Source organism: Chlorocebus sabaeus, chromosome 8 (genome assembly GCF_047675955.1).
Source record: "Chlorocebus sabaeus isolate Y175 chromosome 8, mChlSab1.0.hap1, whole genome shotgun sequence".
Taxonomy (NCBI): domain Eukaryota; kingdom Metazoa; phylum Chordata; class Mammalia; order Primates; family Cercopithecidae; genus Chlorocebus; species Chlorocebus sabaeus.
This window is the reverse complement of record NC_132911.1, coordinates 10,898,213-10,925,469: the sequence shown is the minus strand read 5'-3', so window position 1 is coordinate 10,925,469 and position 27,257 is coordinate 10,898,213. Positions and strand designations below refer to the sequence as shown.

Sequence of the window (27,257 nt, the reverse complement as noted above, 5' to 3'; positions counted from 1 at the left end):
CTGGATATTAGCCCTTTGTCAGATGAGTAGATTGCAAAAATTTTCTCCCATTCTGTAGGTTGCCTGCTCACTCTGATGGTAGTTTCTTTTGCTGTGCAGAAGCTCTTTAGTTTGATGAGATCCCATTTGTCAATTTTGGCTTTTGCTGCCGTTGCTTTTGGTGTTTTAGACATGAAGTCTTTGCCCATGCCTATGTCCTGAATGGTACTACCTAGGTTTTCCTCTAGGATTTTTATGGTATTAGGTCTAACATTTAAGTCTCTAATCCATCTTGAATTAATTTTCGTATAAGGAGTAAGGAAAGGATCCAGTTTCAGCTTTCTACTTATGGCTAGCCAGTTTTCCCAGCACCATTTATTAAATAGGGAATCCTTTCCCCATTTCTTGTTTCTCTCAGGTTTGTCAAAGATCAGATGGCTGTAGATGTGTGGTATTATTTCTGAGGACTCTGTTCTGTTCCATTGGTCTATATCTCTGTTTTGGTACCAGTACCATGCTGTTTTGGTTACTGTAGCCTTGTAGTATAGTTTGAAGTCAGGTAGCGTGATGCCTCCAGCTTTGTTCTTTTGACTTAGGATTGTCTTGGAGATGCGGGCTCTTTTTTGGTTCCATATGAACTTTAAAGCTGTTTTTTCCAATTCTGTGAAGAAGCTCATTGGTAGCTTGATGGGGATGGCATTGAATCTATAAATTACCTTGGGCAGTATGGCCATTTTCACGATATTGATTCTTCCTATCCATGAGCATGGTATGTTCTTCCATTTGTTTGTGTCCTCTTTGATTTCACTGAGCAGTGGTTTGTAGTTCTCCTTGAAGAGGTCCTTTACATCCCTTGTAAGTTGGATTCCTAGGTATTTTATTCTCTTTGAAGCAATTGTGAATGGAAGTTCATTCCTGATTTGGCTCTCTGTTTGACTGTCACTGGTGTATAAGAATGCTTGTGATTTTTGCACATTAATTTTGTATCCTGAGACTTTGCTGAAGTTGCTTATGAGCTTAAGGAGATTTTGGGCTGAGACAATGGGGTTTTCTAAATATACAATCATGTCGTCTGCAAACAGGGACAATTTGACTTCTTCTTTTCCTAACTGAATCCCCTTGATTTCTTTCTCTTGCCTGATTGCCCTAGCCAGAACTTCCAACACTATGTTGAATAGGAGTGGTGAGAGAGGGCATCCCTGTCTTGTGCCAGTTTTCAAAGGGAATTTTTCCAGTTTTTGCCCATTCAGTATGATATTGGCTGTGGGTTTGTCATAAATAGCTCTTATTATTTTGAGGTACGTTCCATCAATACCGAATTTATTGAGCGTTTTTAGCATGAAGGGCTGTTGAATTTTGTCAAAAGCCTTTTCTGCATCTATTGAGATAATGATGTGGTTCTTGTCTTTGGTTCTGTTTATATGCTGGATTATGTTTATTGATTTGCGAATGTTGAACCAGCCTTGCATCCCAGGGATGAAGCCCACTTGATCATGGTGGATAAGCTTTTTGATGTGCTGCTGAATCCGGTTTGCCAGTATTTTATTGAGGATTTTTGCATCGATGTTCATCAGGGATATTGGTCTAAAATTCTCTTTTTTTGTTGTGTCTCTGCCAGGCTTTGGTATCAGGATGATGTTGGCCTCATAAAATGAGTTAGGGAGGATTCCCTCTTTTTCTATTGATTGGAATAGTTTCAGAAGGAATGGTACCAGCTCCTCCTTGTACTTCTGGTAGAATTCAGCTGTGAATCCATCTGGTCCTGGACTTTTTTTGGTTGGTAGGCTATTAACTATTGCCTCAATTTCAGAGCCTACTATTGGTCTATTCAGGGATTCAACTTCTTCCTGGTTTAGTCTTGGAAGAGTGTAAGTGTCCAGGAAATTATCCATTTCTTCTAGATTTTCCAGTTTATTTGCGTAGAGGTGTTTATAGTATTCTCTGATGGTAGTTTGTATTTCTGTGGGGTCGGTGGTGATATCCCCTTTATCATTTTTAATTGCGTCGATTTGATTCTTCTCTCTTTTCTTCTTTATTAGTCTTGCTAGTGGTCTGTCAATTTTGTTGATCTTTTCAAAAAACCAACTCCTGGATTCATTGATTTTTTGGAGGGTTTTTTGTGTCTCTATCTCCTTCAGTTCTGCTCTGATCTTAGTTATTTCTTGCCTTCTGCTAGCTTTCGAATGTGTTTGCTCTTGCTTCTCTAGTTCTTTTAATTGCGATGTTAGAGTGTCAATTTTAGATCTTTCCTGCTTTCTCTTGTGGGCATTTAGTGCTATAAATTTCCCTCTACACACTGCTTTAAATGTGTCCCAGAGATTCTGGTATGTTGTATCTTTGTTCTCATTGGTTTCAAAGAACATCTTTATTTCTGCCTTCATTTCGTTATGTACCCAGTAGTCATTCAGGAGCAGGTTGTTCAGTTTCCATGTAGTTGAGCGGTTTTGATTGAGTTTCTTAGTCCTGAGTTCTAATTTGATTGCACTGTGGTCTGAGAGACAGTTTGTTATAATTTCTGTTCTTGTACATTTGCTGAGGAGTGCTTTACTTCCGATTACGTGGTCAATTTTGGAGTAAGTACGATGTGGTGCTGAGAAGAATGTATATTCTGTTGATTTGGGGTGGAGAGTTCTATAGATGTCTATTAGGTCTGCTTGCTGCAGAGATGAGGTCAATTCCTGGATATCCTTGTTAACTTTCTGTCTCGTTGATCTGTCTAATGTTGACAGTGGAGTGTTGAAGTCTCCCATTATTATTGTATGGGAGTCTAAGTCTCTTTGTAAGTCTCTAAGGACTTGCTTTATGAATCTGGGTGCTCCTGTATTGGGTGCATATATATTTAGGATAGTTAGCTCTTCCTGTTGAATTGATCCCTTTACCATTATGTAATGGCCTTCTTTGTCTCTTTTGATCTTTGATGGTTTAAAGTCTGTTTTATCAGAGACTAGTATTGCAACCCCCGCTTTTTTGTGTTCTCCATTTGCTTGGTACATCTTCCTCCATCCCTTTATTTTGAGCCTATGTATGTCTCTGCGTGTGAGATGGGTCTCCTGAATACAGCAGACTGATGGGTCTTGACTCTTTATCCAGTTTGCCAGTCTGTGTCTTTTAATTGGAGCATTTAGTCCATTTACATTTAAGGTTAAGATTGTTATGTGTGAACTTGATCCTGCCATTATGATATTAACTGGTTATTTTGCTCGTTAGTTGATGCAGTTTCTTCCTAGCCTTGATGGTCTTTACATTTTGGCATGTTTTTGCAATGGCTGGTACCGGTTGTTCCTTTCCATGTTTAGTGCTTCCTTCAGGGTCTCTTGTAAGGCAGGCCTAGTGGTGACAAAATCTCTAAGCATTTGCTTATCTGTAAAGGATTTTATTTCTCCTTCACTTATGAAACTTAGTTTGGCTGGATATAAAATTCTGGGTTTAAAATTCTTTTCTTTAAGAATGTTGAATATTGGCCCCCACTCTCTTCTGGCTTGAAGAGTTTCTGCCGAGAGATCTGCTGTTAGTCTGATGGGCTTCCCTTTGTGGGTAACCCGACCTTTCTCTCTGGCTGCCCTTAAGATTTTTTCCTTCATTTCAACTTTGGTGAATCTGGCAATTATGTGTCTTGGAGTTGCTCTTCTCGAGGAGTATCTTTGTGGCGTTCTCTGTATTTCCTGGATTTGAATGTTGGCCTGCCCTACTAGGTTGGGGAAGTTCTCCTGGATGATATCCTGAAGAGTGTTTTCCAACTTGGTTCCATTTTCCCCGTCACTTTCAGGCACCCCAATCAGACGTAGATTTGGTCTTTTTACATAATCCCATACTTCTTGCAGGCTTTGTTCATTTCTTTTTCTTCTTTTTTCTTTTGGTTTCTCTTCTCGCTTCATTTCATTCATTTGATCCTCCATCGCTGACATTCTTTCTTCCAGTTGATCGAGACGGTTACTGAAGCTTGTGCATTTGTCACGTATTTCTCGTGCCATGGTTTTCGTCTCTTTCATTTCGTTTGTGAGCTTCTCTGCATTAATTACTCTAGCCATCAATTCTTCCACTTTTTTTTCAAGATTTTTAGTTTCTTTGCGCTGGGTACGTAATTCCTCCTTTAGCTCTGAGAAATTTGATGGACTGAAGCCTTCTTCTCTCATCTCGTCGAAGTCATTCTCCGTCCAGCTTTGATCCGTTGCTGGCGATGAGCTGCGCTCCTTTGCCGGGGGAGATGCGCTCTTATTTTTTGAATTTCCAGCTTTTCTGCCCTGCTTTTTCCCCATCTTTGTGGTTTTATCTGCCTCTGGTCTTTGATGATGGTGATGTACTAATGGGGTTTTGGTGTAGGTGTCCTTCCTGTTTGATAGCTTTCCTTCTAACAGTCAGGATCCTCAGCTGTAGGTTGTAGCTGTAGGAGATTGCTTGAGGTCCACTCCAGACCCTGTTTGCCTGGGTATCAGCAGCAGAGGCTGCAGAAGATAGAATATTTCTGAACAGCGAGTGTACCTGTCTGATTCTTGCTTTGGAATCTTCCTCTCAGGGGTGTACTCCACCCTGTGAGGTGTGGGGTGTCAGACTGCCCCTAGTGGGGGATGTCTCCCAGTTAGGCTACTCAGGGGTCAGGGACCCACTTGAGCAGGGAGTCTGTCCCTTCTCAGATCTCAACCTCCGTGTTGGGAGATCCACTGCTCTCTTCAAAGCTGTCAGACAGAGTCGTTTGCGTCTGCAGAGCTGCTGCGTTTGTTATTATTTACTGTGCCCTGTCCCCAGAGGTGGAGTCTACAGAGACAGGCAGGTTTCCTTGAGCTGCTGTGAGCTCCACCCAGTTGGAGCTTCCCAGCAGCTTTGTTTACCTACTTAAGCCTCAGCAATGGCGGGCGCCCCTCCCCCAGCCTCGCTGCTGCCTTGCCGGTAGATCACAGACTGCTGTGCTAGCAATGAGGGAGGCTCCGTGGGTGTGGGACACTCCCGGCCAGGTGTGGGATATGATCTCCTGGTGTGCCTGTCTGCTTAAAGCGCAGTATTGGGGTGGGAGTTACCCGATTTTCCAGGTGTTGTGTGTCTCAGTTCCCCTGGCTAGGAAAAGGGATTCCCTTCCCCCTTGCGCTTTCCAGGTGAGGCAATGCCTCGCCCTGCTTCAGCTCTCGCTGGTCGGGCTGCAGCAGCTGACCAGCACCGATCGTCTGGCACTCCCCAGTGAGATGAACCCAGTACCTCAGTTGAAAATGCAGAAATCGCCGGTCTTCTGTGTCGCTTGCGCTGGGAGTTGGAGACTGGAGCTGTTCCTATTCGGCCATCTTGCTCCGCCCCCGGGGAGTCCTCTTATCTTTATTTTTAAAAGGCTGGTCTGGAGAATTGAAGAAAATCAACCCTTCAACCCTGCAAGGTCCCTGGAGAGTGGCTAGAGAGAGGTTAACCCTAAGATAAGACATCATGGGGGAATCTACTGGAAGCACAGAGCATCCAGACCAAACACACTGTCACTTCAAGATGCCTTTTCAATATTTACACTTAGTTGCTGCCAGAATCTTATTTCCCCCAGTTTGCATAGCAGACCATATCTCTGCTTGGGTGCCCAGTGTGCCCCGTGTGTGTGTGTGTGTGTGTGTGTGTATTTGAGATGGAGTCTCGCTCTGTCACCCAGGCTGGAGTGCAAAGGTGCAATCTCAGCTCACTGCAACCTCTGCCTCCCAGGTTCAAACTGTTTTCCTGCTCCAGGCTCAGCCTCCTGAGTAGTTGGAATTAGAGGGACATGCCACCACGCCCAGCTAATTTTTGTATTTTTAGTAGAGACGGGGTTTCACCATGTTGGTCAGGCTGGTCAGGAACTCCTGACCTCTTGATCCACCTGCCTCGGCATCCCAAAGTGCTGGGATTACAGGTGTGAGCCACCACGCCTGGCCGCCCCATATTCTTAAGACACCAAGCAAAGCTTTCTGTTCTTGATGTTCTTCATCTTGGCTCAGTTCTAGGATTTCTATATAGCATTGACTTTGGGGGATGGGCCAGGGGTCTGTCTTAAAGCTGAGTTTGCAAAGTAAACTTGTATAAAACTTGTATAGCAAAGTTATGGAATCAACCTAGGTGTCCATCAATGGTAGATCGGATACAGAAAATAGATATACACGTTATGGAATACTATGCAGTCATGAAAAAGAATGAAATTATATTCTCTGCAGCAATGTGGATGTAGCTGGGAGTCATTATCCTAAGTGCATTAATTCAGGAATAGAAAACCAAATACTATATGTTCTCACTTATAAGTGGGAGCTAAACATTGAGCACATATAGGAACAATAGACACTGGTGACTACTAGAGAGGGGAGGGAGGGAGGGAGGCAAGGGCTGAAAAACTACCTATTGGGTACCATGCTCAGTACCTGGGTGACAGGATCATTCTTACCCCAAACCTCAGCATCACACAATATACCCAGGTAACAAACCTGCATATAAACCCTCTGAATCTAAAAGAAACATTGAAATAAAAAACCTAATATTTGATATCATTTTCAATAATACTTTTCAAGACTTATTTAGTCTACATGTAAGATTAAGAAAATATTACTTGCTCCTGTAAACTGTTATTTTTATCATTTTTTATTTGCAGTGATTTGAAGGATTGAGGGAGATCAGGGCTGTGGGCCCGTGGTTGGCCCCGCATGCTGGGGAGATGGCAGGACAAGGCATTCTTGGAGGCTACGTCTAACCCATTTCAGCTGCCTCTCAGTGAGTCCCCCGTTAGAAACTGCTCCCAGAAACTACCCAGTTAGGCCCTTAGAGCAATTGTGTTGCAACACTGCTTTGTCAAAGCCCTGCTCTTATAGAGATTTCCCAGAGATTACCCAGTCCTTCTGACCTCCTTCAGAGATCCCTAAATTTGCCAGAGTAGATATTCTGAAAATAACACAATGACACACTCCTACTTTCTTTCTCAGTTTCATTGGGCTGAGCCTTAAGACAGGACATAGATCCACTGGCTTTTTTGTAAACATGTATAGCATGGTGGTTAGGAGCCTGGGCCTTGGGGTGAGACAAAAATAGGCTCAAAGCCTGTCTGTGCTACATGCCAAGTAGGTAATCTTGGGAAAGCCATCCAGAGAACGGGACAAATTAATCTATCTCAACTAACAGTTGTGAGGATTGGATGAGATAATGTATGCAGAGATTAAGCACATTAAATTCTCAATCAATAACTGATCATTGATAAAACTAACCAGAGAGTTTCTAAGAGTTTCCTCCTAGAATAAGGCAGTGAAGATTTTTTTCCCTCTGAGCTTATGTATCTGGGAAGAAAGGCAAAAATCCCTCGATTCCTTTGTTTATATTCTCCCTTTCTCTACCTCCCATATTGGTCTGAAGACACACCTACAAACAGTTCAGTTTCAACAAAAGCCTTAAATACCCACGGCATGAATTAGAAGAAAACAGGGACTAACAGATGATTAAAGAAAATTTAAAAGACCAATCAAAATGCAAATATAAAGCATTTTTATGTAGAAATGCATCCTTAATCTATTTCTGTCACCAGCCAGTAGAGTGATAAGAATGACAATAGGCATTATTTAGTTGAGTGCTAACCTGTGCTAGGGTCTTTTCTAAGCAGATTACTAAGGCTTTCTTATTTAATCCTCATGGGAATCCTAGGAGGTAGGTACATTTGATATTCTCCCTTTGAAGATAAGAAAATTGGGGCTTAGAGATAGTGACTAACCTATGAGGGCTCAACAGCAGCTCAATGTATGGGAGAACAGACCAACAGTTTGGGTTCTTGAAAATATCAGCCTCATATAGTAGAGACTTTCCACCTTTTTTGTCCTCTATGGCTTCTAGAAAAAAGCTGGGAAATGGTGAGTTGCCTTCTTAGTCCCAGGTAGCTAACAGAAATCTATGTGACAGGGAGATTTCTCTACATAGCAGTAGTTGGACCATGAGTACACTGAGCCAGAGAACACGGGAGGCCAGCAGAATGCTCTGATTTGGCTCTAGTATTTGTCTTCCACCCTTCAAACCTTCAAAGCCAAGGACTTCGCTTCAGGTTCTCTCATTTTTCCCAAAGGGGCTGCAGAGCAAAGCAACTATTCTAGGTCTGCCACTCACATTTATTCACTTCTTAGGAGAAAAAGAACTTTCAGTTCCCTCTTTATGAAATTATTCCCAACAGATACATCAGGAAGAAGCCAGAATTAGATGATGTGCAAAGTCCTATCCAACTCTGAAATTCTGGGATTCTGTGATTATGTAAGTTATTGTTATATAAAAGATAAATGCATCCCAGATTTTAAGGGAATCCAGAAATGTCATTGACTATTAGTACTTTCCTGCAATCCCTTTTAGGAATTGATAGTTGGAATTGCATTTCCATTAAGCTGAGGAGACATTAGAAGGGAAAGACCCTGAACTGGCTCGTTTGGGTGGCTCCGTGGTTGGCCGAGCGCTCTTCTTTGACTTCTGCCATTGGGCCCACAGGGAGTGGCTAGAGAGAGGGTTCACCTGAGAGGAGACATTGTGCGGAAAGCAGGAGCTTGAAAAAGAAACCTGCCAGGCGTCAATTCTCAGCCCTACTACTGCTCACACCACCACCCTAACCTCTCAGTTTTCCCATCTACAACGTGGAGACAACACCATCCTTTTCACAGCGCTGCTGTGGGAACGAGGGGATCCACTTAGGTGCCAGCACACATACAATGCCCATCTTGTGGGTAAGCACTGTGTCATCTGTAGCTGTCAACAGTAGCATTACTCACAAAGTCAAACTGCCCTACCTGTTGGAAAGGCCCACAGTGTATAAAGCAGGATTGGTGGCGACTTTCATGGCCATGGGATTTCACTTTTATCAGCAGTGACTTCCACGGATTTGCAGGAACCAAACTAGGGTGTAATTAGGGCTATCGCTACTGTCATTTCAAAAATCATATTTAATTTTTTAAACAGAATTTATTAATTGGAGTTACTGGTTACTGCCAATTATAAAGAATTTTCTGAGAGGTAAAGTTTACCCAGGATGGACTGGTCACCTCAGTGGTGACAGTTTATTCCTATGGCAAGTAGCTTAAGGATAAGATGGCTGGAACATTGCAGAAAAGACAGAAGGACTGGACATCGATGATGTACATTAATGACTTTAAGTTTCCTGAGATTCCGAACAGGGATAGATCCTGAGATCCCAAATGTGCATCACGGATCTCTAGGCAGCCCTGGAAGTTTATAATTTTTGCTTTACATTTCTCTGATCTTACAGATTATCCATTGAGTAACTGAGAATCTACAAACAAATATGAGACACAAGCCCCCTCTGATTTATTAACCTACAAGTTTCCCTTGGTGAGTTTTCTTAAAACTTGGTTCCTGTAATTTTACTCATGGAGCTCCCTGGGAAAGACCTAGCCCCTGGTCTTTGCGAGGAAAGCAAATGCTTCCTAAACTCATCCCTGTGGCTGCAAATTCTAGGCAAGGAGGCAGCAGTGCTCCTTATAGATAAGAGTCAGCATTTGCAGAGTTAATGTGTCAAACCCACAAAATTCAAAACATTTCCATGCAAGGAAGAAGGAGGAGGACCAATGCCTGCCAGGCCAGTGCATTCATGGAATCGATGCCAATTCTGGACCTCAGAGAACTGGACACTCAGACGCTTCATTGGGATTGCTCAAGTACTGACATAGCCTTGTAAGCTGAGATCCTTCAAAGGAGCAAAAAGAAAAAAGAAGTTTAGAGGAACATTTGCAGGGAGGTTTCCCTTGGGTCCCAGTTGCCCAGCCGAATTAGCATCAAACCCTTGCCCTGGAATAGGGTTATGAGAGTTGAGTTTCTCAGCCTCACACAATGATTGCAGTCAATATGGAGACTGCCTGGTTTTCATTTGGAAGAAATTTACATTTGATCTCACCCTCACCCCTGAACTTCCACTCTCCAACCAACTTAACTCGTATTATTCTGAGGCCCATGTATTTGCAAAAATGCCTTCACTGTTCTTTCCCCTGGCAACCGGATGATAAAATTTCTCCCTTAATCTTTCTCCCATCCCAAGCAAACCCCTCCTTCTTGAGTTAAGGCTGGTATCAATAAGGGGTTTGGAGGAGAAAGCCGAGGAAATTAATTCACACTAAAAAGCAAATAGCTGATAGATCTGTGAAGCAGTTGTAACACTTTTTGGAAACTCAAGCATCCCAGTTACACAATTTCAGGGTTGAAAATGTAATGTCCTGAAGGATGGCATGGAATTCACAAAGACCAAGGACAAAATAGAAGTTTTCCATTGTGGTAGTTACCTCCGTTTCCTGTGCTCCTTAAGCTGTACTTGGAAGGGAACTGTTTGATGGTAAGGAAATGTTGCATCTGAGAATAGCAGATTATACTGTTAATCCCCAAATATTCAGAGCTCCACAATCAGAATAGACAAGAATTGTGGAAGCCTCAGGATGGAAATGCAAGAGACTGTGAGCCCACTCAAGGCCCTCTCATTCCCAGGGCCTGTCCTGGGACCTCCGGGACATCCCTCCCCAGGTTCCCAGGGACGGGTCTCCTGCTGCTATTCATTCTACATTTTCCCCTCCTCCCTACTCTCAGCACTGACTTAGGAGCTTCTTTTATCCTTTGTGAGCGTGAGGGAGAGTGGTACCCCTTGATGATGGCATTTCGACATTGGAATCGTAAATGTTAACATTTACTGAAGGTTCACTATGTATTGCTACTGCTCTAAATGCTTTATTTCATTCATTCAACAAGTATTTCTGGAGTGCTCCCCATGTGCCTGCCACTTCTAAGTGGTATTTATTCATTCATTCATCTAGCGCTTGACCTCTTACGTGTCAAATCTTGCTATAAATGCTTTTCATTGATTCATTCACCCAGCAAGAATGTATTGGGTGTTTACTATGTTTTTTTGTTTTGTTTTTTGAGATGGAATCTCGCTCTGTTGCCCAGGCTGAAGTGCAGTGGCACGATCTCGGCTCGCTGCAAGCTCTGCTTCCTGAGTTCATGCCATTCTCCTGCCTCAGCCTCCCGAATAGCTGGGACTACAGGCACCTGCCACCATGCCCAGCTACTTTTTTCAAATTTTTTAGTAGAGACAGGATTTCACTGTGTTAGCCAGGATGGTTTCAGTCTCCTGACCTCATCATCTGCCTGCCTTGGCCTCCCAAAGTGCTGGGATTACAGGCATGAGTCATCGTGCCCAGCCCCCATGTTTTAAATACTATTTGTTCATTCATTCATTCATTCATTCATTCATTCATTCATTCATTCAAGTATTTTTCTGAAAGACTTTTGTATACCAAGCACAGATTTAGGCTCTGGGGATATAGCGATGACCCACACAGAACCTCCATTTTTGTGGAGATGATGCTTTACTGGAGGAAGGGGGGGGGGGAGGGAGGGAGGAGAGGGGAGGGGAGGGGAGGAAGGAAGGAGTGATGTGAACAAGGAGAGTGGTGTATGAGATCAGAGGTAGCTGTGAGAGAAAGTTTGGGTGGGACTTTGCAGGGCTCTAGGAGGGCATAGGCTTTTACCCTGAGTTGGACAGGGAGCACACCAGAGAATTATGAGCATAGGCATGACGTGTTTTAAAAGCCTCCTCTAGTGATGGATATGGTAATTAGCTTGATTTAATCATTCCGCAGTGTCTACATACATTAAAACATCACATTGTACCCCACAAATAGACACAATTATTTGTCAATAAAATGAAAGCATCCTCTAGCTGCTGGGTTGAGAATAGACTGGGACATCAGGGTGAACATCAGGGGCCATTTAAATGGCTACTGCAATTATCCAGGCAGGAGGTGATGGTGGCTCTGGCCCTGTGGTATTAACAGTGGAAGTGGTGAGAAGGGGTCAGTACCTGGTTACATTTTGAAGGTAGAGCCCACAGGATCTGCTGATGGATTGGATGTAGTACAAAAGAGGAAGACAGAAGTCAGTGATGATTCCAAAGACTTTTTCCTGAGCAACTAGAGTAATAGAGTTGATTTTTACTGAAATGGGAGAAACTGCCCAAGAAGCTATTTAGAGAAGAGGTGAAATGGGAGTTTGGGTTTGCATATTATTAAGTTTGAGATGCTTACGATGGATATAACTTGAGAACTTGAGAGAAGCATTGGGTTAGTCTGCAGTCCATGGGAGAGTCCAGCCTAGGAATATTAAGGTGGGCTTAGATGCATTTCACATCACAAGACCAGACAGATGAACTGAGTGTTGAGTGAGTTTGGAAGAGAAGTCCTAGCACTGAGCTCTGGGGCATGCCAATGTCTAGAAAATGAGGAAGAATTATAAAGAAAAAGAGATCAAGATACAACCAATGAGGCAGAAGGAAAATCAGAATACATTGTTATTCTAAGAATCAAGCAAAGCAGTGCTCCAAAAATGACAATGAACTATGTCAAGTGTTGTGGATAGGCCAAATAAGATGAGGCCTGACAAACTTCCGTTGGGATATTACAGCAGCCTTAATAAGAGCTGTTCAGAGGAGTGATGAGAAGATTGATTAGAGCATGGCAGGAAATAATATTTATGTATTTAATTCCATGAGGGATGTTGTATTGTTATTACTATTTTACAGTTGAGATAACTGAGGCAGACGGAGGGTTGAACTCAGCTGGGACTGGAAGCCAGACAGTCTGGCTCCAGCTGGCATGCCCATCAAGACGCTATGTGCTTTGAACCTGAACACTCTCAGACTCGCCACCGGTAGTGGAGAGAAGGCCCTGGCATCTTAGGACAACCACAGCTAGTTAGAGGGAACAAGGGAAGGAGAGAGAATGTGACTCCCCTATTCGTCCTTGCTTCTGTAGAGGGATGCTGGTTAACAAAGCCACAGGAGCCAGAGATGAAACATACACTTGGCTTTCTCCATAGCATTTTATAATTCTAGACATTAATTCAGAATCTTTGTAATATGCTGAATGTTCTTCCAAAAAGGCATGGCATTAACTTGTCATTGATAATGATGACGCCAGTGAGTCACGTTTGGCACTTACATGGACGTGTCTTGTGAACTCTGTGCTCACAAAATTTATCCTTGACCTTGTTGCAGTCTCTGTGGGATGGCCAGTAGCACACTCACGTTTTGGTTGGTTGGTTGGTTGGTTGCTTAATGAACTTGCTTGGAAGTTGTGTTTCCATGTACTTGAACAGAATTTCAAATTGTGACCGGTTTTGGAGGAATGGAGAGGGCTGATCACTCCACGGCAGGCCAGCTGGACTGGAAGTTTGGTGCATCACAATGACCTTGCAGTCTTTCCTGGGGAAGGGCAGAGAGAGAGGGGCCCAAGGGAAATCTTCCCCTCTTTTGCTTGTTGCTTCAACTTCATGGCTTCTTTCCTTCGAACCTGAAAGGGTGCTCCCTGACTGCTACTGTCTAAACTCTTACCAGCTAAGCTTGAGTTCCCATTCACTTGGGGTTGGTGTGTAGCAGGAGGAATCTGGATTCTCGTCCCAATGTTAGGAAGACAAAGAGGTAGCTAATGGGAAAAGTGGTAGGGGGTGTTAAGAGTCAGCGAGAGGAGCCCCAAAGATGAGTTTCCCTAGTTCACAATTTCTTTCCAGACTGGTCTTTCCAGCCAGGCAGATGGCAGGGCTGGACTCCTGACTGAAGTCTACAGTGACTGCAGTGACCCCTCAGAGGGGGAGGCACCTTCTGCCAGAGCCCCAAAGAGCTCTTGTTCTCCTGCTCCTTTGGAAGGTTTTTCCATCTGGCCTCCGTGGGAGCCAGGGTGAGGCAGGACTGCCAAGCATACAAGTGGTTACTTGTACTTTCCAGGCTTGAGAGACAGGAATCAGCTGGACAGAAGACCTAGGTCCCCAGCTCTAGTGAGCGGACATCCTGGGATCAGCGAGCTCTCTGTGGTGTTGAACTTTCAGTATGGGCATTTTGAGCAATTTAAAAAAGGTCTCATAATGGTGGACACATGTCATATATCTAAATCTATAGAATGTACAACACCTGCCAGGCACAGTGGCTCATGCCTGTTATCTCAGCACTTTGGGCAGCTGAGGTGGGCAGATCACTTGAGGTCAGAAGTACGAGACCAGCCTGGCCAACATGGCAAAACCCCATCTCTACTTAAAACACAAAAATCAACTGGCGTTGTAGCAGGTGCCTGTAATCCCAGCTACTTGGGAGGCTGGGGCAAGAGAATCACTTAAACCCAGTAAACCCAGGAGGCGGAGGTTGCAGTGAGCCAAGAACGCATCACTGCACTCCAGTCTGGGCAACAGAGCGAGACTCTGTCTCAAAAAAATAAAAACAAAAATAAATAAAAATAAAAAAAGAATGTACAACATCAAGAGTGAACCCTAACGAGCACTCTGGACTTTATGTGATAATGATGTCAATATAGGTTCATTGATTTTAACAAATGTGCCACCCTGGTGGGAGATGTTGATAATCCAGGAGGTTGTGGGATTAGGGGGTGAGGGCATATAGAAAATCTGCATACCTTCTGCTCAATTTTGCTGTGAATCTAAAACTACTCAGGGAAGGTGTGGTAGCTCATGCCTGTAATTCCAACACTTTGGAAGGCCAAGGTAAAAAGATCGCTTGAGGCCAGGAGTTTGAGACCAGTCTGGGAAACATAGCGAGACCCCATCTCCACAAAAAATAAAAAAGAAATAAGTCAGGCATGATGGAATGTGCCTGTAGTTCCAGCTACTTGGGAGGCTGAGGTAGAAGGATATCTTGAGCCTAAAAGTTCAAGGTTATGGTGAACTATAATCATGCCACTGCACTCCAACCTGGGTGACAGAGCAAGACCCCATCTCTAATAAATGAAAGAATGAATAAATAAATAAAAGTACTCTAAAACTAAATTCTATTTCACAAAGCGATTTCTCGGTGGTCATACAAATGTTCTCTGTATAACTACATGTTCAACTTTAATAATTTTTCTTTATGTGGATTATACACATACATACACACTTGAAGTATCTCTCCTTTCTCCCCGTCTCCTTCAAAAGAACACTTTTCTGAAAGGGGCCACAGTTTTCAAAATGAATGATTCAAAGCTGAGTACACAGACCATTTTTGCAGGGTTCAGAGTCAGTCTAAAGCCAGAACTTCACTGTAGCCAGCAGACCTCTTCTATTAAGCTTTCTCTTCCCTGTCCTTATTGCAAACCCAAGCATTTTCATTGTCACGAGGAGGGCCCTCCACAGGAGCATCCCAAACCAGTACACTGTAACGCCCTAGCACACAGGACGAGTCAATGATTCTGTTAAGCCCATCATCATGACATTCTATTGACAAAGAACGAAGCCAAGGCTTGGAGAAGTAGCATGACTGACTTTCTCTCACACAGATGTTTTTAGGAAAAACCAGTTCTCATTCGGAGAAATTTACTCTTGCTACCATGCCCCAAATAAATACCCGACTGTTTCCTATGTAGAAGTCATGAATTCATGGAAGGGGGAAAAGTTCAAGCCACCAACATCAGAGGGATGAGAGTTGACATGTAAATCCAGGGAATCTTACAGGACTGAAAACATTTGAAGATCTAATTTCTGAGGGTAAAGAGAAAAGAAGAGCTTGTTTAGACTACGAAGAAAATGTGAATCTAATCACATCTGAAGCAAGCAGAATTGGGAGCTGAATTGGCAGAAAGCCAGGGGAAGCTCCACTGCCTTCCCTGATGCACTGATGCTATGAGAGAAACGTGCTGCAGGTATGGAATAGGTTCCAGCTATCTAGAATTCCTTAGTTATTTCTTCTCAAATATATTGGTTCTATGGTGGATTATAAATATTGGAACCTCATATCTTAAAGATTTATTGCTTATGATATATCCAGTGTATTGTAGGTACTCAAGATTTTGTTGAATGAATGAAGATGACTTGTGCTAAACTAATATACCAATGATACATTTAAGTTAAAAAATTTTTAGCTGGTGTGTTAAACTAAAATTAAGAAGTTAAATGCAACAGAAATTAATTTCTAGCCATTCTGTTTCTAGGAAATCAGTAGGGACAAGATGGGGAACACTTGTTTTAATAGCAGTTCAAGTGAAAAAGACTGGAGAGCTTCAGATTACAAACTCAGTCAGTGCCAGATGTATGAAGCACATACTACAGAAATGGTACGATTTCAGACTGTTTTAATAGAAGAAGAGTTTCCAGATCAAGGCTGGACATCATCATCTTGTGCTGTTAAGTGCTTTTAATACAACTTGTGTATTTCTACCTGTTTTTAAGGAACCTTATCTGGAGAATTGGAGTTGATAATTAGGTGTCACATCTTAAGAGCAACACTGGTAAACCAGGCCATGTTCATGGATAGACAGAAGGTTAAAGGTCTAAGTGCCACAACATATTATGGCTTGAAAGAACCCAGTATGTTTAGCTAGAGGGGATAATTGATTGTGACACGGAGAGTGATTAAGTGACATCTTGAATATTGTCAGAATTTTATGACTATGAAGCATTATCCATAATACACCACTGGAAGAGCTGGAAGAGTAAAAGGTAGTGTCTGCAGCATGAAACACCCTGCTCTCATCACCTAACAGGACTTAAGGTTTAAATAAAAATGTTCTACAAACCACTGTTCTCCATAAACAAGGAACCAAGTTCTTCTTACCCACAAATAAAGGTCATACACATGTTACTAACTCGAATAACCACGGTCGTGGCAAAAATGTTAGATAATTCCACCAGGATTTTTTTTTTCTATTGCTTTGAATCATTAATAAGAACTTTAATGGCAGTGAAAAGAAATAGAGAAATAAATAAATGTTCATTTCCTTTGGACAATGATTTATTAATATTCATTCACAGTACAGCTTATTCTCTTTGGGTATGAGTTTTTAATCACTTAGGAATTTTCCAAACCGTATTTTATTTAACTTGTGTATTTCTACTTGTTTTTAAGGAACTTTATCAAATTTGCTTTGTTCTATGAATTCCCTCAATGTGCTAGGATACTAACACTAGGAAGAAAATGAGATTAATACTGCACCGACAAAAAAATGATGTTACTATTTGCTTTTGTGGACTCTCAGATTCTTTTTTTTTTTTTTTTTTTTTTATTTTAGACACAGGGTCTTTCTCTGTTGTCCAGGCTACAGTGCCATGGCACAATCATGGCTCATGGCAGTCTCCAACTCCTGAGCTCAAGCCATCCTCCTGCCTCAGCCTCCCAAAGTGTTGAGATTACAGGTCTGAGCCAACACCCCCAGCCTAGATGTTTTCTTACTATTTTTTCTTTAGCCATATGAATTTGTATTTTCTTTCTAAGCATCTTTGTTTTACCCCTTTCGTTATGGACACTTTGTTTCCCATTAGGGGAGAAAACTGAAGAAAAACTGAAGTTGATTAATTCTGTTGTTTACTAGTCGTGTAACCTTGTACACATTGCTTAACTCTATTTCATAGGATTCAATTTTCTCATGTATAAAATCCTTCCTTTGTCTAAGTTTATGTAGTTGTGACTATCTGTATCCTCTTAGTCCTCTTAACAGTTCTCTTTCTCTCCATGAATTCAACTGAAGGCAGTTACCCTCTCCCCCTTCCTACTTCCCTCCCTCCCTCCCTCCCTCCCTTCCTTCCTTTCTCCCTCACTTCCTACCTTCCTTCCCTTGTATCTTTCTTTAAAAATCTCTCCTGATTCACTCACTTTCATATCCTATATTGCCAACCTTGTACTTCAGATTATATTCTTGGCCCTACCTCACCACTGGAACTCAAAATCTTGGGTAATCTTGTGGTTCCTGGACATCCTCAGCCAAGAACTTGGGCGTGAGTACCCTGTGCTTTCTACCCCACAACCTCAGGCCAACCCTGCTCACTCCTATTCTGGCCTTTTCCTACCCAGGCTGGACAAGAACAAGGAAAGTCAGAGAGTGACATTCAACCTGCAATAATGCCAGCGAGAGCACTTGAAGAAACGTAAAGGCTCTCATCAGCTCTGTCATTACAAACTAGTCTCCATCCTAAGATGTGATATATTTTAAGACAGCATAAATTGTAAAAATGTCTTTGGAGGAAAAATAATACATGTGAACTTAGATTTATAGGGCACTGAATTTCAGAAACATCAAAATGTTCTCTTTAAAGAAAATTGTGTCTTAGAACTGGGGAAATGCAGTTACCTGTTAACATTCTGCTACCCACCTACCTGCCCGCGGCTTCCTTGTGCACCCAGTGACAGAAAAGGCTGGTGTGCTCGGCCACATCAGGAAATAGCCTTGTGTTTCTCCACCATGGCCTCTAGAGAGCTGACTGAGCTGTCCCTTCACCACAGCTTGGTGACATCTTGGGCAGAACTTAAAGAGGTCTGGTCAACTTTCAGATATCAGCCAGTCCAGTGTAATCCAAATCAAAACTTCACTTTCTCATCCAATAGAAGTTTTTCCCTTCTCTCCCCCAACCACATTTCCTGCCTCTAACCTACTCTGCTGCTCCTGGTTTGGTCCAGGGACCTGTGGTCCAGCCAGCTGTGGTTTGCTCTGAGCTGTGTAATGCTTTCTCTCATTGCCTATGTACACATATTGGAAATTTCCCATGGGACCCTTTTGTGGATTCTTTAGGGACACCTCCCCACCTCCTGACAAACAGCTCTCTCAGATCTATGTGGCTGTGCGTGAGGACACCATCCTCAACAAGGGCCATGGGCTTTTAGATTATTTCTTAGGGTGCCCCTGAGCTCTCCCTGCCTGCAGTCCGCTCCCAGGCTCCTTCCCCTCTGGCAGGCATCCCACTTGGCTCTGGTCTTTTTCAAACTGGGGATTGCAGGGCACCCCCACGGCTGCCCGCTCTTCTCTCCCTGCCTAGTGGGGGCTTCAGCCAGTTCTCTGCCTTTGGGCTGCTTCAGGCCCTAGTTCCAGGACCCTCAAACCCAAGGGCCACATTTCAAGCTCTCCCAGGGACCCTCCTGTGCCCTGTGCAGTCACAGCCTGGGGGAGGCTCACGAGTGTGGGCAGCTCAGCCCGCCCTTGGCCAGCAAGCGAGTGCCAGCTTCCCCTTCCAGAAAACAGCCCCCATCTGGTGGTTCTCCAACGCCCTTCTTCACTTACCTTTAGTGGGGCTGGAGGCAGGGAGGAAAAGAAAGGCAACACTGCTCTCTCTAGTTCTATACATTCTCTTCGAAGACATCTTTCTTCTCTTCCAAGAGCCGCTAGCCTCGTCAGAGGCATAGGTGGTTGCTGGACCCACGTATTCTGGACCCATGCGTTCCACTCTGTATAGATTCAAGGTGACCGTGGCCGACCTTTCTCTTCAGAATATGGAGGGCACTTATCACCCATGACCCTCAGTTTGGAGGCTTTGGTAAAAATAAGACACAGGAGGAGTCTCATTCCACCAGACCCACTTGTTCAACTCCACAAACTTGAAGTGTGTGCCACACGCAAGGCATGGAGCTAAATGCTGCGATTACAGAGATAAGCAAAGCATAAGCCATGCTCTCAGAGGCTCAGAGACCTGGTAGAGATCAGAATGGACCAATACACAGAGAAGCAGCGAAGCAATAGTTTAGGGCAGTCTCTGAGGCCTGAGGTCCTCGGTTTGAATTCTGGCTTAGCCTCTTCCCAGCTGCCCAACTTTGGACAAGATACTTTAATTCTCTGTGCCTCCATTTCTTTTTTTTCTTTTTCTTTTTTTTCCTTTCTTTTTTTTTTTTTGAGACAGAGTCTCGCTCTGTCACCCAGGCTGGAGTGCAATGGTGCGATGTCAGCTCACTGCAACCTCCACTTTCCAGGTTCAAGCGATTCTCCTGCCTCTGCCTCCCAAGGAGCTGGGATTATAGGCGCTTGCCACCATGCCAAGCTAATTTTTGTATTTTTTTTTAGTAGAGACGAGGTTTCACCATGTTAGTCAGGCTGGTCTCGAACTCCTGACCTCAGGTGATCCACCTTCCTCGGCCTCACAAAGTGCTGGGATTACAGACATGAGCCACTGTGCCCAGCCTGTGCCTCCATTTCTTCACCTGTAAAATAAGGATAATAATATCATCAAGGTATTGTGATGATCAAACAAGTTCAAATGGAAGGCTCAGGGCAGAGCCTGGCGCAGAGCGGAGTTATTTCATTGAACACGAACCACTGTGCCGTCTGTCCTGTCTTGCAGGCTTCAGCTGCTCCTGGGCCTGGGCTCTCGTTTCACCTTCCTTCCAGGCTCCGGTTGCCCCTTCGCTTGTGTCTCTGGCTGTGCTCTGCTTTTTCTCGCTCATGCGCATGGGTTGAGAGCACCACCTCAACAGCACATATAACCGCGTGGCTTTTCCCGGAGACCTGCTCCTTTAGCCTTTTTATTAGAATATTTGTTGTAATTCTGCATTTCTGAGTGCCTCATACCCCATCTTCCCTTTTAGTTTCTCCCTGTGGGTGCATTTGAAATGCACCCTTCACCCTTTGATATCTCCCTTTTTTTTTTTTTTTTTTTGAGATGGAGTCTCACTCTGTCACCCGGGCTGGAGTGCAGTGGCACGATCTCGGCTCACTGCAAGCTCCGCCTCCCGGGTTTACGCCATTCTCCTGCCTTATTCTCTTCCCTAGCAGCTGGGACTACAGGCGCCCGCCACCACACCCGGCTAATTTTTTGTATTTTTAGTAGAGACAGGCTTTCACGGTGTTAGCCAGGATGGTATCGATCTCTTGACCTTGTGATCCGCCCACCTCAGCCTCCCGAAGTGCTGGGATTACAGGCGTGAGCCACCACACCCGGCCGATATCTCCTTTCTTAAAATATGGGATGCATATCTAATTATGTCTTCTTTTCCCTTCAAAGCACTTATATTAGGTTCAGAGCAGCATCCTTTGTGTCGCTTCCTCTCTCTCCCGAGAAATAAACTTAAGAGTAAAACAAGTCAAAATTTAGCGTGATTACATTTTAGAAGCTCTCCATCCAAAAGCGACTTTTCAATGCTATAGAAGTTGTTTAAGGAAACAGTAACTGTAATTATGATACTCTTCTGTGTTGAAATTTGGGTGAGGCCCCCAAAGCTGAAAACTACCTCAAAGGGGATTCTAGATCATCTTTGTAGGGGTGGCCCAAAACTTATTCTGGTGATCTCCTTCAACGACGTAAAAGAGAAAACTAGGAATTTAGGAGGAGGCAAGGATTGGTCTGAAGAGCATTGGCGGAAGCTGGGCATTCCCACCACCTGCAACCTAGCCGCCCGCATGGAGGAAGCGGCGTGGGTATTTCCTCCTCACTCTAGACAAAGCAAGAGAGGCCTCAGAGATCACTCAGAAAGATTTCCTGTGTGGCTCAGAACTGGTGGGTACAGAGACTGGTATCTGCCTTCCAGTTGTAAAGCCCAAAGGGAAGACTGTGATTAGAGCCTCCCTTGCCAGGGAGCAGAGAAGAGACAGGGCTTGAGAGATGAAGGCACCCCCATGGAGAGAGGAGAATACCAGCGGCTGCAGGGGTGGGCAGGCGAGTGGGCAGACGGATACTTTGCCTGTTTTATGTATTTATTTTAAAAACATTTATTTATTTATTTTTTAGAGACAGGGTCTCACTCTGTCACCCAGGCTGGAGTGCACTGGTGCAATCATAGCTCACTGGAGCCTCCAACTCCTGGTTTCAAGTGATCCTCCCACCTCAACCTCCCGAGTAGCTGAGACTACAGGTGCTCACCACTGCGTCTGGGTAATTTATAAATTTTTTTGTTGAAACAGGGTCTCACTACCATCCTGGCTAACGTGGTGAAACCCTATCTCTACTAAAAATACAAAAAAAAAAAATTAGCTGGGTGTGGTGGTGGGCGCCTGTAATCCCAGCTACTTGGGAGGCTGAGGCAGGAGAATGGCATGAACCCGGGAGGTGGAGCTTGCAGCAAGCCGAGATTGTGCCATTGCACTCCAGCCTGGGCGACTAAGCAAGACTCTGTCTCAAACAAACAAACCAAAAAAAAAAAAAAAAAAAAAAAAAGAGAAAAGAAAAGAAAGGAAAAGAAAAGAAACACGGTCTCACTCTATTGCCCAGGCTGGTCTCAAACTCCTGGGCTCAAGTGATCCTCCACCTCGGCCTCTCAAAGTGCTGGGATTCCAAGCACGAGCCACAGTGCCCAGCTTTAGAATTGCAGGTTGGAGATTCCCACGATGTTTAGTGAGATGTCAGAGGAAGACTCCAACAAACGCAGAAGAGTGCTGCGCAGGAGAAAGAACCAGCCTAACATCAAACTCGTGGTGACAACCAGGCGAGCCCTTTTCTGTGTCTTTCTTCTTCCCACCCTTCTCCAGTTCTGGGGGAGCCAGAATGAGAGGTTGAAGCAACCAGTGGCTATCCCACTCTTGGCTCCCAATCTTGTATCAGGTCCAACCTGGTGTGGAGAAAACGGTTTAAATTGTATGACAAATTTCAATTTTGAATTAAGCTGGACATTTTTATTATCTGAGAAATGAGGCTATTTAGTAATTCTGTAAGACCTGCCTGGGATTTCATCCAGGAGCAAAGCAGAAGCATTCAACTTAACACACAAAAAAGTAATTGCTTTCTGCTTGTACTCTATTTAGAGTCCAACTCATTTAATGAAACAGTGACTCGGTAATAAGAAAGCAGAGCCCATGGCCTCTGTCTGGAGGGCCTGCAGACACACAGGATGATTTGGTTGTGGTATTGCAAACATGATTTTCACATTAAGAAGTTCCTTAGTGGTAGTGACCCACCCCCAGAGTGATGGATTTTTAATTCTCTTTACTTTCAGCCCGATGCTTTGGTCATCCATCATTATGAATAAAAGATGCTGTTGGGCCAAGGTAAATTCCTCTTGCCATACTCAGTAAAGGGCCAAGCACATGGACATGACAGACATAGGAGAAATTGCCACAAGGGTGAACTTAAGCTAAGAGGAAAGCTGAGCTATCCAAGGCTAGAGATGAGACTCTACAGTGGCGAGTACCCTGCTTATAAATTCGGCACTTCAAGATGGGGGGTCGGGGGAGGCACAGAAGTAAGCACATAAGCAACAGCTCGGGGGAGACCAGTGGGGGGGCCCTGTGGGATCTGAAAGGCTGGAGCAAGTAGAAGGGGGATGATGGGAGGAGACAGAGGGTGGAAGCAGAGGCCGGTATAGACAGGAGGTCTGAGAATGTTAGAAGGGCTCTGCTGTAGGATTGTCAGACCTAGTAAATAAGAAAAGAAACACCCAGTCCTTTCTTTTACCTGGCCACCCTACTCTAGAGGGTTTGTTGGACCACAGGAGTGAGAAGCAGTATCTGTAGCATTTGGTATTGTGGCCAGAGTCACCAAAAATTAAATAAAGAGAGTGAAACTGTGTGGAAATAGATCATTCTTCATACGAATCTGAAAGCCCAAACTTTAGCAATATTAAGATGGATCAACTGTTATTACCAGGAAAGAAAGTTATATTGAAGAAATATCGTGTGCTTTGGCAATGTCAAGGACACTAGAGATAGCAAATGTATATTACTCACTTTAAAGAAATATAGCTTGGGTAGAAACGACTAAGGGACATCCCATAACAATGTAAAAAGCCTATTAAAAAGTAAGTGCATCCAGTCTTTAATTTAATTTTGACTCAAATAATAGGGTAAATTTATTCTTCATGCAACACATAATTTTAAGCTTTTATTACACAAAGCTGACAATTCAATTTAAATTGTGAGAGTATGTTTGCTTGGCACAGTTAGTTCTGGTGATATTTACGGTTTGCAGGATCTCCCAAAAGGCAGAACATCTCGAAAAATGTGTTTCAGTGATTTCAAACCACTTTCAGATCCTTGCTAGTAAGCAAGTGTCGGCCTCCCATCATCCAGAGGTTTTTGAAACACTGACAGACACAAGTCCTGATTTGATGGCGGTATCAGAAGCGTGATTTTCACATGAACAAGCCCATGTGCAAAAGAAAGTTCTTGCTGCCACCTTGAGGGTCCTCATCACGGGCACGTCCCAGCTTTAGTCACGTGATGCCAGCACTAGACATGACTCTGGCCTATTTGAAGGCCTAAAGCACTGGATGATTTAGCATAAAGTGCCTTAGTTACTCCACCTTCCCCCATACCACCCCTGGCTCAGATGAGCCGTCAGCATCCTGAGAAATGATGCTCTCCGTACTCTAGGATAACAGATGACAGGACATCGATGAATAAAACAAGAAGCATTTCAGACTGCAAATGCACACTGCTGGAAATGAAAGCAAGAACTGAAATGTATCATGGGGATCTAAAGGGAAAACTCAAAGCCCAGATGGATGAAGCCATTTGCTCATGATCAACCCGACGGTACCAGAGAGGTGTTCCCAAAACCCAGACTGTAAACATTAAATTTGTATTCAGTATACTCTTCACATCCAACTTCAAAGTCCAGGTTTTTTTTTTTTCAGTTGGGTTTTCTTAAACTGAAGTGCATCTTTTGTGTTGTCTCAGTGCCTTATATTATAACTTTTCCTGCCTGAAAAAAAAAACAGTCATTTCTCTAGAAGTTTCTCTCATCAGGAGTCCAAAACTGTTAGCTCTTCATAATCCCAAAGCCATCATTTTGGGAGCCGAGGTAGGTCGCGGTGCTGATTTGCTTTCTCTCTCAGTGCCTGACTTTGGGCTTCTCATGTGCCTGGAGCGCTTTCTTTCTCTTCAGATTGCAAAAGTCCTAAAGGCAGAGCAGCAGCTTGGGAGGTCAAAGAGCTAATCTCTTTCTCTCTATTTGCGCTCCGAAGTGCTCTTCTGAGGAGCGGAACAAGACCTTCTCCTTCCTCCTGCCTGGGCTCACTGAGAGGATGCTGGTCTCAGCACAAAGCATCAGCAAAGTGAACAGGGCCAGGGCCAGAAGAGCTGGGCACCCACTGAGCACACCATACATGAAGCCAAGAGAATAAGAGCCATCTCTTCCAACTGAAGACTAAGAACCATCTCTTCTAGGACAACTAAGGATGAATTTGCCGTTTTGAAAATTTGAGGTTGGACTTGCAATAACAAATAAGAGAATTTGCCATTTAATTGGGAACTTGTGTAGCGGAAGGAAAAAAGGAGCTGCCAAGCTCAAGGGTGCACACAGTGGGCTTGGCTCTCTGGGAAGGAGCTCACCTGCACTGCTCATGGGATCCTAGCCAGACCTCCCTAGCGGACTTTAGGGAGTAAGTCACTCGTTCACACTGCAGCATGCAATTCCTTTATTTATTTCCTTCTTTCCTTTCTTTCATTCCCCTTTTTTTACAGTTTATAATTGGTTACATTTTACAGTTTCTAATTCGCTACAGCCACGTGAAGAGTTATGGAAAATGGAAAAGGTCAAAATGTTCCCAGGTGGCCATGCTACACAAAGGGAAAGGCATATGCAAAAGATGAGAGAGCACCAGAATTCATGAGACCTTAGAGATGAATCAATATGGCACGAGGCTAGAGTTTTGCCAGGGTAGAGTCATCAGAGAAAGTCTTCTGTAAATTACAAAGTGGTCTTCAAATGACAAGTGTGGAGGTAAATGACTCAAAACTTTGACAACTGGAGATTTGTCATCTTTAACCTCCAAGTTGCTGCAGTCTCTAAAGATTTAAGAGGATTTGGGGAAGGCCAAGGGATGTCACTCAACATAATTGCTTTTGAGTATTAAAGCCGTGGATTTTGACAAGCACTGCCAGGGAATGTCTGAGGGTTTGCATTTTAGTGAATTACTCTGTAAATCAAGATATATATTATTAATACTAAGAGTGGTAGTAATTAACCTATATTGAGCTCTTCCCCAACTTCCAGCACTAGTTTTAGAACTTTACATATTAGAATCTACTTAATCCCAACTACTTACAGGGTGAGTATGCTATTATTATCTCCACTTTTTAGATGAGGAAACCAGGTATTGAGAAGTTAAGAGGCTTTCTCAATGTCACAGAACTTGCTTGTGCTGCAGTCAGGATTGAAACCCCAGTGGTCTGGTTTGGAGCCTGTGTTCCTAACCACAAGGCTCCACTGTCTCTCCCCAGCTTCAGTGGGCAGTGTTTGGGCGAGCACACTGCCCAGCCTGGAAACCCAACATTTGCTGTTCCGGAGAAGCATTCTGCAAATCCAGGGCAGATGGTCAGTAGGTGGAGTCTGCTTAACCCACTCTTGGCATCTCAAGGCAGTCACGGCCTGGAAATAACAATTTGGGGAGTTTAATTAACAGCACACTGCAGGAATGCCAAGAACAACGGGAAATCCATGAGTGGATACCTTGGGGTTGAAAATCAGAATTGAAGGGCCTTCCCTGCCATCTTTCAAGCTGCTATGGATTGCAACAGGCAGAGCTGCACTTGCTTGATTTAGGCAGAAGAGTCTAGATTAATTACACAGATGCATGGCTTTGCTCAGAAAAAGCCAGTGGATGGTTTGATGTAGTGACTTCTGCAACCATAAAATTGTAAGATATATGGTTATCTTTGTGCTAAATGGGGCCCTGAAGAGATTAATCTCACATACAAAGTGAAAATTATATGAATGAATTTCACCAGGTGGGGAAAACTCCTCGTCATACTTGTAAATAGCAGTTTCACGCCAAGTATGCTGGCTTCAAATGTGAAACTATGGAAAAGTTTTCTTGAAAGAGTGCCATGGGGCTGTGAGAGAAGTACCGGTTTCGAACATGCAGAAGATTAGAATTTGAGGTCAATACCTTAAAAAGATCCCTGAATACATAAAGCTTTAAGGAGGGAGCGGTGGGGGTTCTGTTTATTTTATAGTCACGACGTATCTTTAAAGCGAATGCATTTCGTGCTGTCAACCCAACTGTAGACTTTATTGCCCTCCCCCTCCAGGGAAGGGTGAGAGTAAGGCCAGGTGCGGGGTGCAGGCTGTCTTGTCCTTGGGGCCAGCACACATCGCCAGCTCACTAGCCTTTCTCGCTGGTACTAGGAATGAGCTTCATTTCTGCAATCTGCGTGGTGACCACTGCAGGAAGGTGACTGTGCAGAAACTGAAAAAGCACAGTATTTTGACTGAAGAGAAATGTGTTCAAGTCACAGCTCTGCTACTGACTAGTGATAAGGCACTGGGTGAGTTAACATCTCTGAGCCTCAGTCATTTGTGAATGGGCGTACAATCCCATTCCCGAGAGATGTTTTAAAGATAGAGACAGTGGTATATAAGGGCACCTGAAGCTATAAAGCAACAAGAACCCTGTCTCTACTAAAAAATACAAAAAATTAGCCGGGTGTGGTGGCGGCGCCTGTAGTCCCAGCTACTTGGGAGGCTGAGGCAGGAGAATGGCGTAAACCCAGGAGGTGGAGCTTGCAGTGAGCCGAGATCTGGCCAAAACAAAACAAACAAACAAACAAAAAACATGAAATGCTGGCTAATGGAGTTAGCAGAATTTTGAGGCATCACTTTCTTACCTGATATCTGTCTCCTATCTTTAGCCTCTCAAATGCCGCATTTGCTTTTTTGTTTTTACT

General features: G+C 43.7%; 1 long non-coding RNA gene across 1 annotated transcript in view; it reads left to right on the top strand.

Annotated features, from left to right (window-relative positions):
- LOC103215354 (uncharacterized) overlaps positions 1–27,257 on the top strand; it is a 223,074-nt gene that overhangs the window by 87,228 nt on the left and 108,589 nt on the right. The gene's annotated exons all lie outside the window — the stretch shown is intronic.